This window comes from Lycorma delicatula, chromosome 3 (genome assembly GCF_047948215.1).
Source record: "Lycorma delicatula isolate Av1 chromosome 3, ASM4794821v1, whole genome shotgun sequence".
Lineage (NCBI taxonomy): Eukaryota > Metazoa > Arthropoda > Insecta > Hemiptera > Fulgoridae > Lycorma > Lycorma delicatula.
The window spans coordinates 12987588-13003111 of record NC_134457.1 but is presented as its reverse complement, the minus strand read 5'-3'; the positions used below and the strand labels follow the sequence as shown (position 1 = coordinate 13003111).

Genomic DNA, 15524 nt, shown 5'->3' with positions numbered 1-15524 from the left:
TAAAATTTAATTTGGCTATAACTCTGGAACCAATGAAAATAAGTACTACTATACATTATATAAGTATATAGTATATATTATACTATACTACGTATACACAGTATACTATATTTACTGTACTTCTATATTACTACAGTATACTATACTACAAGTATACTACTATGTTATACTATAGTATATATTACACTATATTATATTATAGTGTAGTATTATACAATATGCATTGTTGAAAAGCTCTACTATTTACAATAAAAAGATTCTATTCAGTCCATCAGCAGTTCATCGCACAAAAAATTGTAATGTTTTCAAGTGATCGAGCCAGTGTTATGCTCGGGAAAAAAATGGGGTAGCAGCAATTCTCAAAAAAGGAAAATATCACATTTAACTGAACAAATCTGCGTGCACACAGGGAAGCCTTAGGATTAGATGATGCATGGAAAAATGTATCCGTTATGAGAGATATAGAAAATTTTAGGCCTCAGATTAATAGTAGAAAAACAGATTAAAGAAAAACTAACCGACATACTTGGCATTTATAGACCTAGAAAAGGCATTCGATAACGTAGACTGGAATAAAATGTTCAGCATTTAAAAATAATTGGGGTCCAAATACAAAGAGTGAACGATTGGTAACACTTACAAGAACCAAACAGTAACAGTAATAATTGAAGAACATAAGAAAGAAGCCGTAATAAGAAAGGGAGTCCGACAAGGATGTTCCCTATCACCGTTACTTTTTAATCTTTACATAGAACTAGCAGAGTTAATGATGTTAAAGAACAATTTACATCTGGAGTAACAGTACAAGGTGAAAAGATAAAGATGGTACGATTTAGTGGTGATAAAGTAATTGTAGCTGAAAGAAAAAGGATTTAAAAGAAACAATGAACAGCATGAATGAAGTCCTATGCAAGAAATACCGCATGAAAATAAACAAAACGAAAGTAATGAAATGTAGCAGAAATAATGAAGATGGACCACTGAATGTAAAAATAGGAAGAGAAAAGATAATGGAGGTAGAAGAATTTTGTTATTTGGGCAGTAGAATTACTAAAGATGGACGAAGCAGGAGCGATATAAAATGCCGAATAGCACAAGCTAAACAATTCTTCTTCTTTCTGCTTTCAGGCAGAAATATAATTTGTTTACATCAAAAATTAATTTAAATGTCAGGAAAAGATTTTTGAAAGTATATGTTTGGAGCGTCACTTCATATGGAAGTGAAACTTGGGCGATCGGAGTACCTAAGAAGAAAAGATTAGAAGCTTTTGAAACGTGGTGCTATAGGATAATGTTAAAAATCAGATGGGTGGATAAAGTGACAAATGAAGAGTTGTTGCGGCAGATCGATGAAAAAGAAGCATTTGGAAAAATATATTTAAAAGAGACAGACTTATAGGTCACATATTAAGGCATCCTGGAATAATCGCTTTAATATTGGAGGAACTGGAAAAAATTGTGCAGGCATGCAACGTTTGGAGTATGTAAAACAAATTGTTAGGGATGTAGGATGTAGGGGTATACCGAAATGAAACGAATAGCACTAGATAGGGAATCTTGGAGAGCTGCATCAAACCAGTCAAATACTGAAGACAAAAAAAAAAAATAGAAAATTTGATTACAACTGATTACGCAATGTTTCACCGATCTAGCATCAAAAAGAAAAAATTGGAAGATTTAGCTCAAATGTTAGAGCATGATGTTATATTATTTAAACCGTTAAATGAAGTTAGATGGTTATCAAGCTATTTCGCAGTCGGTTCTTTAGTAAAAAATTAAATACAACAATGTATAAATATGGTGAAAAAAATTCTAATTTACAATATCAGGTAACAATTACTCTAAAAGGTAAAGATTTACTCTAAAAGGTATATCACGCGAATTTAGATCCTTATGCAAATATCTACAGAAAAAGTGATTGAACAATTATTGATGCTCATCGGTATGTAAAAATTACAATTAACAAACTAAAAACTCAATATTTGGGGCACGAATTCGATAATATTTCTCTTCCAGTGAAACTGGAAGAGAAATATTATCGAAACGTCAAAATGAAATCGATAGATAAGCTATACTTCGATTAATTGAACGTATATGTTCACTTAGAGAGAAGATTTCCAGATGATGGATTAAAAAATTGATAAACATTTGATAATGAAATTATTGTAAATTCTGGAAAAATTTTAATTTCTGAAAGCAAAATATAATACAGTTTTCCAAAAGAATATTCAGAATTTATGGCAAATAATAAATTTGATATAAATAAAATACGAAACGAATATTCAGAATTGAAATTTACAATTCTAGAGTAAACTAAACTACGATTGTTCAAAACTTTTAGCGGTACCAAACTCTTTGTCCAAACTAACCCTGAATTATCTATATCTAACATTTCCTTTCTATATAACATTACGGGAACCTTTCAAGCATCCAGTGCAGACTGCCAACGTGGATTTTCTGTTATGAATTCCATAAAAACAAAATTACGAAACAAATTCGAAAATGAACATTAGGGTGACCCAATGAGAATTAAATTATGATTAGCAAACGGCCAATAAGTAAATACAAACAAAGTTTCCAATGAATGGATTTCTATGAAAGGAAGAAGAAATAGGTTTAAAAAGTTACGAAAAATGATAATCTAAATTAAAACAAGTTACCTAATTATTTTCGTTTAAATATATATTGTATAATTGATCAATATGTGTATATTAGCGATAACAAATTTTGCACAAATTGAATTTTGAATAACATTTTTTGGCCACAATTGAACTTTGTGCGCGCAGCTCTGAAAATAATTAAAGAGAACTTTGGATACAAGTCTAAACACATTTAGCCAAAATGCTAAACATGAAACCTATAACTACCACGGATACAGTTACAATATAATATATGCGAACGGTTTAAAAACCATATCCTATAGAGAGCAACATTACCCAGTACATTATTTTAAAGAAAATAATTCAAAACTGTTTATCATTCAAAATGCCAGAACGATGGCTGAAAGTGGAGTAACAGAAGAAAAACCTTTCAGTAAAAATTAAAATTTCAAGTTTTTTCTTAAAGAAAAACTAAAGTAAGTTTACTAAATTAAGTTTTTCTTTAAAATATAATAAAGTTCAATAAATACGTTTAGGAAAATCAAATTATATTTAAAATTTTAAACATTAAGAAATAAACGGTTTATAAAATTTTCACAAAACATCACTTTAAATCTTTTTCTTACTTAAAATGGAAAATTGATTTTTCTTAAAATATGCTCGGTAGAATTATAGTTTTGACTGTAATAAACCTATTAAATTTTGTGTACAGAATATTTATACAACGTTAATTTTTTTTTTTAATCGGTAACCGCCTAAAAGACGTTGCCTCGGTTGGCCTGATGTGACCCCGGGATGCCTAACCACCACCCTTCAGCACCATCCACCCATACACTCTTAATTTAAAAATACAAATAACACAGTATAGAATAGTATAGTTTTTCCGACCAGATTTCCTGATTCCTCTTAACGCTCAAAATGTTTATAGTTCTTACATTATACTTGTAATATCTTAGATCAATTGTTTATAATGATAACCAGCTGTTTTAAGTAAACTTTGTTCTACTTAAAACAGTCTTATTTAGTTTATATTTCTATATTCAACGGAACATAAAAACATAATAATATAAATAACGAAATATATTAGCTTTATAGTATATTATGGTTTCCTACAAATTCTTTACTTTCCCGTCTAGATACCGCTCTATAAGGGAAAGTATTGTAATCGGTCCAACTTGGGCGTATGGGGTTTTCACGGATCTTCACGTTTTGACACCTAAGGAACTCCCAAAAAACCGAATGTAAATTTTCCGGGTGTTAATATTCATATGAACGTATGTGTGTGTTTGGTGTTGGCCTCTAAATCACCCAATATCTCCAGAAGTACTGGACCCATTTTGATCAAACTTTGTCAAATTACTTCTATCTATGGGGCATTGATGCGGTTAAATTTTCGACTTAAAAGGTCATGGAGGTTAAGGCTGTAGAGTAGAGTCACCCTCAGTATCTCGAAATTTAGCCTAATTAAGGTCATATTTTTCTTAAGATTTGTTAACAATTGAAAAATATTTGTTAACAATCTTCAAAAAAAAGTTTTTGAAAAAACCGCACCCCCATCCAAAAAAATGCTGTGCAGTCGTCTGCGACGTTGTGACGTCAAAGGAAGCGGTAGAATTAAAAAAATGAATATTTAAACTGTAAAAAAGTAACTCGATCTGGTTGGGTCTCAAACTCGATCGCCCGATCGACTCGGTACCTGGTGCGATAACCCTCGCGGATACACCAGTCTGACGACCGCACAACTGAAATCTATTCTATGGAAGTTGTGAAATTACGAGGGTTATTTTTTTCAAGGTCCGATCGGTCGCGAAATAAAAACCCGCGTATAATCGGATGAACCTTTGCGCATATGTGTTGCGCAGCAACACTAGTATGGCCTTCAATCACGCCGCGTCACTTCGTTTAGTTCTGAACACGCAGCTAGCACGCAAACATGTCTACAACAATAGAATCTCTCGCCAAGTGTGAAGTGCATGCGGTAATTCGATTTCTTCAGGCTGAGGGGTGCAATGCGGCTGAAATTCATCGACGAATAAGTAACGTGTACGGTGAAACTTCAATGAGTGACAGCAAAGTGCGACAATCGTGCAGGAACTTTGAAGTAGGACGTACAGATGTTCATGATGCAGGTGGTCAGGGAAGGAAGCGAGTGTCATCGTTGAGCGAGTGGATGAGGCGATTCGAGAAAATCGTCGGTTCACAATTTCTGTATTGAGCGATTCGTTTCCTGAAATTTCAAGGTCAGATCTCTACACCGTTGTGAGTGAGAGGCTTCAGTACCGCAAACTGTGTGCGAGATGGGTTCCCAAGATGCTGTCCGACCGTCACAAAACAATGAGAATGGACGCCTCCCTAACGTTTCTCCAGCGCTACCACAATGAAGGAGAAGATTTTTTGAACAAAATTGTCACAGGGGACGAGACACGGGTCGATTTCAAAACTGAAGAAACAAAACAACAATCCAAACAGTGGATGCATTCTCATTTTCCCAGTAAACCGAAGAAGTTCAAGCGAGCCTTCTCCAACAGAAAATGTACGGCTAGTGTGTTCTGGGACCAGAATGGAGTTCTCTTGGTGGAATTCATGGAACGTGGCACGACCATCACTGCAGCCTCATACTGCGTGACTCTTCAACATCTACGAAGGGCGATTCAGAATAAGCGGAGAGGAATGTTGTCATCAGGCATTGTCTTTCTCCATGACAATGCTCGGCCGCACACTGCAGTTGTAACAAAGAAGCTCCTGCAGCGTTTTTGTCGGGAAGTGTTTGATCGCCCACCATACAGCCCGGACTTGGCTCCATCCGATTTTCACCTCTTTGCTCACATGAAACGCTGGCTAGGAGCACATTTTGGCACAGACATCGAGCTGCAGACCGGCGTAGAAATATGGCTGAAAACACAGGCGGCTCCGTTCTATGACGAGAGTATTGGAAAGTTGATTCCACGCTACGACAAATGTTTAAATCGGTCTGGCGACTATGTAGAGAAATAGCGTAACTATGTAAGTACTTATTACAAATTAATTTTTTTTTATTTTCACTGTGGTTTTAATTTCGTGACCGATCGGACCTTGAAATAAAAATAATCCTCGCGTATTAGTTTAATTAGTGCCGACCGTCGCCGCTAGTACCGTCACACGCGCGAATTAAATATGGTATGCGCGCGCGCTTTAGTTAGAATCGTTTCATTAAATTAACGAAAAAATATTATATTTAAATAAAATGATAAATATTTTTAATTAATTTGCGTGAGTAAGTCGTGCATCAGGAACAACCCACAGTTGTAGGGCTTTACCGGAATGCGGCTTTAGTCACGTGACGGGAAAGTCCTACAACTGTGTTGTCAGCTTTTTCCTTTTTACTTTGATTGTTATTTAAATAATATTGTTTTACAAGTAAATTATGATAATATTTTTGGTTTGATTCCTCTATGTTTATCGTTACTCTTTTTCTCGGCTCAAGTATTTACTTTTGAGACCAGGCTTAATGTGCATTATTTCAAATGATTTATTGTATATATATTTTTAGGTTTTCATTATATGTGTATTATCGTACTGTTCAGAGTGTCCAATTTAAAACGCAACCCACCAATCACCCTTTTATAATATTTGAATCGACTCCCCAACTCTCCTACGTTTTACTGCAATGGACTCGTCCAATAAGTGAACATTGCGCGACGCAGTAGACTGCTACTGACAGCCATAACAAAGCTGACCATAACAATCGATGCATTGTTTGAGAAAAGATGGTGTTTTCCCAAGACGAACGTGTTTTTATTCTTGAGGTGTAATTTAGCACGCGATCAGCGGTTACAATGCAAGAATATTTTTGCCAGAAGTACCGTGATAAAGTAACACCTAACAAGACATCAGCTTTGTGTTCGGTGGCTAAATTTAAAGAGTTAAATTCTGTTAATAATAAGGAACACAAAATATCGATGACAGTGTTGAATGCAGACACAGTCGCTGAAATCAAAGACTGATTAACTGTCCCGCCCAAAATATCAATTTGACGCTTTTCAGCTGAAATTAATTAACCAAAATTAACCGTTCAAAAACGTAAAAACGAATTAAATTTACAGCCATATCGAATTCAAACAATTGATCGACTTCTTGATCCAGACAAAGAAAAACGGATCGAATATTGCCAATTTTTTTGTCGATTCGTACACTAGAGTATTCATGTTAGACACGATTTTTTTCACAGACATGATTTCTTCTGGATGGCTACATAAACAGCCATAACTGTAGGATTTGGACTGCTGAAAATCCCCACGCGTATCATTAAAAACAAATAACACTCGCAGAAAATGAGGCGTATGGTGTGCGATATCACAAAAAAAATGGTCCTTTTATATTCGACTACTGCATTACTACAGTACAATATCAGAATATTTTATTCCAATTCATTGCCCTCTAGTAAGAGGAGGATCGATACAGCCGGTTCGAACATGACGGTGCACACCACACTACGCACATTCAACTTCTCATTTCGTTAAAGAATTGTTTGGTGATCGCGTTATTTATTGGTCGTGGCTTACGGCCACCGAGATTTGACTGCGCCAGATTTTTTTTTGTTTGGGGTTACATCAAAGAAAACGCTCACATCAACAAACCACAAACGCTTGAACAACTGAAGGTCAATATCGAACAAGCTGTTTTAAATATCAACCCGCAAACTCTGTAAAAAGTTTCAACAAACATTGAAAAGGATGGAAGCAAATATTCATGAAGGTGGCGGTCACTTCAAACATTTACTCTAGAATTTAAGGTATGGAAAGTTTGAAAATAAAATTTTTTATTTAATAACTTACAAATCCATTTTTTTTTAATTTAAATATACCTACTGGCATAATAAATAGGTTGCCTTTTGTATGGTATACTGTATAATAATATTGTATCGAAGTGAATTTTAACTGAAATAGATAAATAAATTCTGTACGTTTCAGAAATTTCGTTTAAAAGTGTCATTAACTTAAATTTTATAGTATTATTAAACAAACTGATCATACCTATAATCCTGCACGATAAGTTTCTGCTTTAATGCAATTACATTTGATCAGCTAAATACTTTAAAGAATAATAAGAAAAAATTGAATTTTACTAGCAGAAGAACAGAAAAAATGTACCGTTCTTAGTTTTAAATTATCTGTTTTAATTAATTATACTTTCCGTCCGTAACGTTTAAACCGATCTTAACACGAAACAACGGCAAAAACAATGTAAATGATCCGTTGGATTGAATAAATAAACATCCACAGAATTCGTCTTTAACGAAGTTTGAGAATTAAAGCTAAGTAAAAAAAAAAATCCGTTCATAAGTACATAGATTATTACCTACGAAAACAAATAAAAGAATCTTTGAATATATCAAATTTTAGTAATGGATCTAGTTTTACTAAATAAAAAAAACCGCAAATCATTTGGAAATTCTTTTCGATGTACCGGGTAATTATTCGTTCAAAAAAATCACTGTCATCACGATAATATCACGTGTGTTGGAAAAATAATAAACAAAATTAAGAATAGTAGTATACTAACTACGTGAATATACTACATACTGACTGAGTCATCTGCAAATTTGGCATAGCGAAGACAAAACTGAAAGCGGTAGGTAATTTGTCAACAAACACTTTACTTTGTTTCTTTTATAAAATATAAACGGTATACACTTACAATTATTAGCACCGTGACGAAATGTGTTATTAATGAATTGTAAAAAAATATATATATATATTTATTTAAACGTACTAAAAACCTGATTCAATAAAAACAAATTTTTGTACTTGTTTGCCGTCACGAAGGGGAATAAACGGTAAAAATATTCTCCCACATTCCTATCGCATAAGTAAATACAAATTAGAGAAGAACAAAGGAAATATATATAAGTTAGAAACAAATATTACTTTTTCAACGAGAAATAAATCAATCGTGTACTTTAATTTTCATTTATCTTTATGAAAAAAGAAAGCGTATGGTGTTCATCGAGATTATTTTTGCTGAAATTTTTTTTAAATTAGTAACTTTTTTGATCAATTTTAAAATTTATATGTACATTTCTAAATTTTCAAAATTGAAAAATTAAAACTAAAATTCAACTTAAAAAAAAGGTTCAACAGGTTCGAAAAATTTATAAAGAATGGGCAGATATTTTCCCCTAAATTTGATCGCACAATATTTCAGTAATAAAGAAAAATAAATAAATATTAAAAATTAAAAATCACAACTGCCAAAAAAATAAATTGCTGAAAACACCTTTTATTTCTTATTTTTTTTGTCTTCGGTCATCTGACTGGTTTGATTATTTCCATATAAAGCTACGCTCCAGACGTATACTTTCAAAAATCTTTTCCTGACGTTAAAATTAATTTTTGATGTAAACAAATTATATTTCTAACTGAAGACTCGTTTCACCTGCGCTATTCGGCATTTTATATCGCTCCTCCTTCGTCCATCTGTAGTAATTATACTTCCCAAATAGCAAAATTCTTCTACCTCCATAATCTTTACTCTTCCAATTTTTACATTCAGTGGTCCATCTTCGTTATTTCTAGTACAATTCATTAGTTTCGTTTTGTTGTTGTTTATTTTCATGCGGTAGTTTTTGTGTAGGACTTCATCTATGACGTTCATTGTTTCTTCTAAATCTTTTTTACCGTCAGCTAGAATTACTATATCATCAGCAAATCGTAGCAGCTTTATCTTTTCACCTTGCACTGTTACTCCGGATCTAAATTGTTCTTTAACATTATTAACTGCTAGTTCTATGTAAAAATTAAAAATTAACGGGGATAGAGAACATTTTTGACGAACTCCCTTTCTTATTACGGCTTCTTTCTTATGTTCTTCGATTATTACTGTTACAGTTTGGTTCCTGTAAATGTTAGCAATTGTTCTTTTATTTCTATACTTGAACCCTACATTTATAAAATGCTGAACATTTTATTCCATTCGACGTTATCAAATGTCTTTTCTAAGTCTAAATGCAATGTATGTCGGTTTGTTTTTCTTTAATCTCCTTTCTACTATTAATCCGAGCGTTAAAGTTGTTTCCCTTGCCCCTATACTTTTCCGAAAACCAAAGTTGTATTCTCCTAACACTTCTTCCTCTCTCCTCTCAATTCTTCTGTACAGAATCATTCCTCTTTTAACACAGGATAATTATTTGTTCAAATTTTTTAAATTGATTTAAACATTATATGAGTGTGTGTGTGTGTGTATTCTACGATTCTCTCGGTAACTTAAGGATTTCAAAACGCGGGGTCATGCATCTAAGTCGGTTCAGCAGTTGACCTGCAACGGTGGAAAAAATAAAATATGCCCTAAACACATTACAATCCTTTTTGGGCAATCGTGTAAAAACACTACTAAGACAACTTCACTCTTACGAGAAACGAACTTTCCGAATCGTTCAGAATGAAGCGTTGAAATGCAAGTGATTCAAAAGTAACTCATTCATCTGATCACATTTTTTTTAAATATTTAAACATATATTTATATAGTATATATACTAACAAGTACCCCGTTTGAATTTTGAAAATCGGAAGATTGGTTCCCAAGATATAACAACATTTCCGAATAACTGTGATCTATTAGATCGACAGTCTACCGGATGCAAACGTTAGCCTTCAACCTATTAACAAATATCCAGTTTGAATTTTGAAAATCGGACGAGTATTTTCAATGATATTATAAGAGCATCCCATTGCACCTCCCAAAACGGCTCCCCAGAGGTACCCGGTTTGTTACCAGCTGATGGTGATGTCTAAACTCACACGAAGTGCTCGCATTCCTCACTAGTGTCGCCTCACACGCAGTCCCCACGGGAAGCCCGTTATTGTTTAACAGAATTTTTTTAATTTATTAACTATTTCTTTATTTAACGTAAATCCATCTAAACCGGTTCAGCCATTGAGCTGCTACGATGGAACAAACAAACATACATACACCCTAAATACATTCCTTTTTGGGTAGTTGTGTAATTATGTTAATTCTGAATAAATATTATTTCATTAAACGGGACATTTTTATTTAATATGGTCGAATGTTTTTGGTACAAGGAAATTAACTTCCAAGTAATAATATTAATGAAAGGTATATTTTTCCCCTATAAATTTAATTATTTACCGAGAAAATAACACTAAGTTTTCTTACATAACTTAGCCATACACCATTGATAAAAAATCTACTTACTCGTTTACGATATATTTGCGGCACTATACTTTCATTACGGGAACAAAGATCGATTAACTGATTCGCCTGTGCCCCAGACAATTAAAGAACGAATTTTTTTTTTTTAATTATATCTTTACAATTGTAAATTCATATATTAAAATTTTATTTGTATCCTTATTACAATAAAGAAATGATTTTCCCTAAGAGACGATGGTAAAATTTTTAAAGTTAAAATTTTAATTTACTTGACTCACAAGATTGTTACATACGTTTATAATTTCTATAATTTTTAAATGTAAAAAAAATATTTCTATAAGTGCTTAGTAAAGAGGACGATGCCAAGTACGGTATAAGGCAATGAATATTTGGCCACCGTCCCGAACGCCGCGCGGTTCCATCTTTTCAATGGTACGATCGGTCGCTATACAAAAGCCTAGGCACCTCTCAGTTAGCCAGGGTGCTGCCAAGTATTAACATGAGGTATCGTCAACCACCAGAGAAATTATAAATCGTATGCAACACGATTAAAATATTACATGGTAATGAGCCAGCATTAAAAAAAAAATAACATTGAATTTTATGTCGAAATATAAAATATACCTGTATTAGTGCCTTTTTTTACTTCCTTCTACGAAGTATTATGATCGCGAAAAATGTCGGTTTTCAGATTTCAATAGAAATATCCATTTTGACCATCCCTGAATCCATTTTGACTAGTTTTAGCGTGACGTTTTTACGTACGTATCTCAGATAAAACAAACACGATTAGCCGTAGGATGTTGACATTTCTGATTTAGGACTGTTGTAACATCTAGGTGTGCATCTCCCCTTCTGATTGCAATCAACTGAGCCAAAAAGTGTCCAAAAAAGCCCAAAATCCAAAAAAAAAAGATTTTATAGTTTTTCTTAACTGCAGTAATAAGCCCTCATTCTGAGCTTTTCAACGATATATTATCATAAGTTTTACTTATTTTCACTGGTTCCAGAGTTATAACCAAATAAAATTTTAATTAATGATACATATGGATCTTACATGGATATATATGGATCTTAGTATAGGGACAAGGGAAGCAATTTTAGGCCTCAGATTAATAGTAGAGGGAAGATTAAAGAAAAACAAACCAACATACTTGGCGTTTATAGACCTAGAAAAGGCTTTCGATAACGTAGACTGGTATAAAATGTTCAGCATTTTTAAAAAATACAGAGATAGAAGAACAATTGCTAACATGTACAGGAACCAAACAGCAACAATAACAATTGAAGAACATAAGAAAGAAGCCCTAATAAGAAAGGGAGTCCGACAAGGATGTTCCCTATCCCCGTTACTTTTTAATCTTTACATAGAACTAGCAGTTAATGATGTTAAAGAACAATTTAGATTCGGAGTAACAGTACAAGGTGAAAAGATAAAGATGCTACGATTTGCTGATGATATAGTAATTCTAGCCGAGAGTAAAAAGGATTTAGAAGAAACAATGAACGGCACAGATGAAGTCCTACGCAAGAACTATCGCGTGAAAATAAACAAGAACAAAACAAAAGTAATGAAATGTAGTAGAAATAACAAAGATGGACCGCTGAATGTGAAAATAGGAGGAGAAAAGATTATGATTAGAGGTAGAAGAATTTTGTTATTTGGGAAGTAGAATTACTAAAGATGGACGAGAAGCAGGAGCGATATAAAATGCCGAATAGCACAAGCGAAACGAGCCTTCAGTAAGAAATATAATTTGTTTACATCAAAAATTAATTTAAATGTCAGGAAAAGATTTTTGAAAGTGTATGTTTGGAGTGTCGCTTTATATGGAAGTGAAACTTGGACAATCGGAGTATCTGAGAAGAAAAGATTAGAAGCTTTTGAAATGCGGTGCTATAGGAGAATGTTAAAAATCAGATGGGTGGATAAAGTGACAAATGAGGAGGTATTGCGGCAAATAGATGAAGAAAGAAGCATTTGGAAAAATATAGTTAAAAGAAGAGACAGACTTATAGGCCACATACTAAGGCATCCTGGAATAGTCGCTTTAATATTGGAAGGACAGGTAGAAGGGAAAAATTGTGTAGGCAGGCCACGTTTGGAATATGTAAAACAAATTGTTAGGGATGTAGGATGTAGAGGGTATACTGTAATGAAACGACTAGCACTAGATAGAGAATCTTGGAGAGCTGCATCAAACCAGTCAGATGACTGAAGACAAAAAAAAAAAAATGGATCTTACAAAGGGAACATCTGTTCAATCAGATTTCATTTTTTTTATTTTTATTTAAATATATTAATTTATTAATAATTATTAACCTCTGATTGCAAAAAAAAATGTTTTACGATAAATTCAATAATAACAATAAAAAAAGGATGAAAAAATATCAGAAGTTGTTAATGAAATAAAATGTTATGTACTTTTCATTTAAAAAAAAAATGTGTATTTTTAATTTAATAGGCGAACAAGGAAGTCATATGTTGTCCACATCAAATTTTTTATAAATTTTCCATTGACTGAAGTCGAAACTCCCAAACTAAGATAAATTAATTAAAATAATTTTAATAATTTCTTAGAACTGTAAAATACCCTTAAGTACAAATAAATAAACGAAGTGATCGAATCGGCAGTTTTAAAAAGATTTTATCGGTACAGATCACGTTTGCAATTCAAAATTATTACATCTTTGCTCATATAAGTCGAAAAAAACGGGTGTATATTTCAAATTTTTCCCCCGTACAACAACGTTACTTGAAGCACAAGCTTTATAATAATTTGTTGTAGAAAGCTTCTATAATATTATCAAACATCTTAAATGAGTGTACACGATTGATTGATTTTAACATTCAATTACTTTATTAAATAAACCAGAAATTAACTGATAGACTGTAATTCAAAATTAGAGATAAATAAATTATTTATTTAATCTACATAAATTTTAAAAAAATCTATAAAAATGTTCTCAAATTTAAATTACAGTACGGTACTCTTAAAACAACTAAACTCAATAACATTTATATTAGGTAGTAAAAAAATATGTCGAGTTTATTAGCAATAAATACTTCTGTCTAAAATGTTCACGAGTTGTTCTGCATTTTACGATGTTACGCTTTTGCGCATTTTGAATTGGTCTCCCGCCATAATTTTTAAGTCATGTGACATAAGTAAATAAACGATGAGTAATTCCTATATTTCTGTATTAAAGAAAACTAAGAAAAGAGCACACCACCTGTGTTCCTTCTACCTTTTGCTTAATTAAAAGAGAAAATACAGCAACAGATTTAAAAAAAATATAGCTCACACGAGTTCCACTAAAATTTAAAATAGATCATTAAATATACTGTGCTTTGCGACGGTGCGAAATACACATATACATTTAAAGAAAATCAGTACAAATATCCACGTATGTGACTCATAAATACACAGGGTACACATACTTTACAAAAATTTAACTATAAAAACTAATCGTTTACGATTGGTTTTTATAGTTAAATTATTATTATAAGTTATATCTTTTAAGATAAACTAATAATATCTATATGTACATTAAAATGTCCATTTCAAGAAACAAAAATCTGTAAAGGTTACGATAATAATGCTATCCTTTTTAATCATTAATCGATTTTGTCATTTTGTCCGATCACTTTTTCAGGCTATAAGATTAAAAACTTCTAATAAATAAAAAAGTCTCTAAATACAACTTCAAATTTACTTATAATGAGGGTACTGACCTATTAACGCCACCGCAGCTACAGCTTTTTTAAAAACAAAGTAGTCAATCGGATTTCGGTGGAAAATGAACAGTCTCTTTATTAATTTTAATAAATGATTATTTTATAAATATAATTTAACCAAACTTAACCTATACTCATAGAATATAAACCTATAAACCTTGACTAATTAACACCGTAATTTTTTGAGTATTTATTTAATAAATTCAGTAATTATTGCGGTTATTTATTATTTAAATAATCAAAACACTCCTGTTAATTGGTCAAGGTTAGCGAGCGTAGGTTAAGTTTGGTTAAATTATATTTATAAAATAAATAAATATAAATAACCGTTTATTAAAATTAATAAAGACACTGTTCAATTTCCACCGAAATCCGATTGGCTACTTTGTTTTTAAATAAAGCTGTAGCTGCGGTGGCGTTAATACGTCAGTACCATAAAGAGTTATACTGACATCTATTAATAACAGAAAAATCCCTTTTGACACGCCAGAAGGCGGAAGTAGATTTCAACGTGCTACATAGGGGATAAAAAAGATTACCACCTTAAAGTTAAGAAAAAATTCAAATTTAAATACGACAGTGGTTGCATGTGAAAAAAAGTTTCACATGTTTAGCATTCGACAAGCTCCATCTTCTTACAATTCCAGCAACATTTTGATCATCCCTTGCCGTAAGGGTTGGTCATATCAAAAATTGTTTCAGACAAAAGTTTTATTAGGTAATGATTAGAGGACTAAAGACCACTTTAAATCGATTCGATACTGTGCCTATTAAGGGAGGGATGTCTTTTTTTGTCTTCGAAACCCAATTTTTTCCACCCCCTGGACCAGTGGTTGGTGATATCAAAAAACTTTACTTATATAAATTTTAGACTCTTATCAAAAAAATAGTAGAAACCTTAAACGAATTCGATATCTTACTTAATAACAAAGTTATAGCGATATTTTGTTTTTTTTTTCGAAAAAGGATCCCCATTTCCACCCCCATTGTCCGATTTGGCCCATTAACGAACACGACCAAGATTTTGGGTAGTT

General features: G+C 32.4%; 1 protein-coding gene across 5 annotated transcripts in view; it reads right to left on the bottom strand.

Moving 5' to 3' along the window:
• Positions 1 to 15524, bottom strand: part of Obsc (Obscurin) — a 613188-nt gene that overhangs the window by 452362 nt on the left and 145302 nt on the right. The window lies entirely within an intron of this gene.